The 2,108-nt window shown below is 45.7% G+C and overlaps 1 pseudogene; it reads right to left on the reverse strand.

Moving 5' to 3' along the window:
• Positions 1–2,108, reverse strand: part of LOC103598660 — a 4,800-nt pseudogene that overhangs the window by 1,375 nt on the left and 1,317 nt on the right.

Raw genomic sequence — 2,108 nt, forward strand, 5'->3', positions numbered from 1 at the left:
AAAAAAATTTCTTTAGAGCATAAATCTTAATGTCACTATTTTCACCATTCAAAAATAATCTGATGAGTATATTTGGATGTAGTCTTAATCTTTTCCTTCGAGGGGTGTTGAGTTGCTGCTGTTCCTAGTCCTCTCCCTCCTTATCCTCATCTGTCTTAGAGTTGGGGTGACAAATAGCAGAAGGCCCCACTGCTTCGCTGGCACTTGGGGCTGCCTGGGCGGAAACAGGAGCCCCAACCTCTGCCCCATCTGCTGCCACCTTCATCCTCCACCCCACCTGCCGTGTCTGGCCGCTGGAAGCCCTTTTTGAATGTACTTTCAGGTGTCGTTTGAAAGTTCCCTGCTGCCGGAAGGTAGAGTTACACTCATCACACTTATAGGGTTTTGTTCCGGAGTGGATGCGTCGGTGAACGTTGAGGTTCCCTCTGTGGCTGAAAAATTTCTTACAGTCCTTACATTCATATGGCTTCTCCCTTGTATGGATCCTCTTGTGACCATGCAGGGTTGACTCATGGGTGAACTTCTTGTGGCAGGTTTCACACTCATATGGCTTCTCGCCAGTGTGGATTCGCTGGTGAACGCGGAGGTCTGAGGGCTGCATGAAGCCCTTCCCGCAGGAGCTGCATATAAAGGGTCTCTCTCCTGTGTGTGTCCTCTGGTGCAGGATTATCTGAGATTGATATTGAAAGCTCTTCTTGCATATCCCACATTCATACGATGTCAGTCCAGTGGCTTCTTGGCCAACAGGATGACCGGTTGCTCCTATAGTGCTTGGCGAATAAACTGAATTTAACCCAACTCGTCCTGAGAATTCTTTGTTTTCCAAATATGTGGTTCCTTGTGGAGGCCTTTCTTGGGAAATGGAGATAGTGTCTCGTTTTATTCTTTTGGAACTTCTCAGACTCTGAGAAAATCTCCTGCTCCTACTCTGAGTCGAAAATTTTCTCTCCAAAACATGAGTGGACAGCATGTTGGCATCCACATTTTTAATGGAAGTTTCTTCTTGGGATTTCTTCCCATCCTTGGCCCTCACAGAAGCTGCTAGAAGAAGGGATTTCACAGATGACATTTATTAAAGAGCATTTTCAGTGATCAGAAACTCATTTGAATCAAACATGGATGTTGGCTGAGAACTTCCCACCAGCCTCCCAAGCCTAAGAGATTGGATTGTATGACCCCCCAGAAAGTTGATAATGGAGATTTGGCAATTGAGAGCCAACCTCCTCCCAAGAGATGGTAATGCCGGACATGCAGCCCTGTACCCAGTATGGGAAAAGAGGCACTAACTCGGACTGGGTTCCCAGTCTCCATACTCACCAGGATTCTTTGGAAGTTGAGGCTCTTGAGATTGAAGTGCTGTTGTCTCTTCCCTGTCTTCTATCAGATCCTTCCCCAAGTTCTGCTTGGCTCTCAGATCCTCCAGGTCACTTTTTGCCAGAATGGTCTCTGGCAAGAGGACTTCCTCTCCCTAACAATGGGTAGCCAAACAGAATTACTGACATGTCTAAATTGGATAGAACCTGGAAATCTCTGTCTCTTTCTGATTTTATATACTAGCTTTTCTAATAAGTTTTGTGTGTGTCCAGGCTTCCTATGGGCCACTCCATCACTCCAAGTAAACATCATCACCTAATTTCCAAGTCTGAACCAACCACACCTCTAAATCAAGTTCCATACTTTACGGTTTTTTAATTTCTAAGCATTCCAACTTTCCCCTGCCCCTGATTCTAGAAGCAAAATGACTCTAGGCCAAGGTCTCTCAACCTTGGCACCAGCAATATCTTGGGTCAGATAATTCTTTCTGGTGGCGGGGGAGAGGGGTCTCCTGTGCATTGTAAAACATGTAGCCACATCTCTGGCTTCTACCCACCAGAGGCTATTAACAGACCTCCCATCACCACCTAGAATGGCAAATCAAACATACCTCTAGACTTTGCTAAATGTCCCCTGGGAGGCAAAATCACCCCAGTTCAGAACCACTTCTTTAATTATAGAATCGACATTTTCAGAAAATTGGTCCTTTGGGGCCGGCCTGTGGCTCACTCAGGAGAGTGCGGTGCTGATAACACCAAAGCCACAGGTTTGGATACTTTAAAAAAAAAAAAAAA

The sequence above is a fragment of the Galeopterus variegatus genome, unplaced genomic scaffold, assembly GCF_000696425.1.
Source record: "Galeopterus variegatus unplaced genomic scaffold, G_variegatus-3.0.2 Scaffold2704, whole genome shotgun sequence".
NCBI lineage: Eukaryota > Metazoa > Chordata > Mammalia > Dermoptera > Cynocephalidae > Galeopterus > Galeopterus variegatus.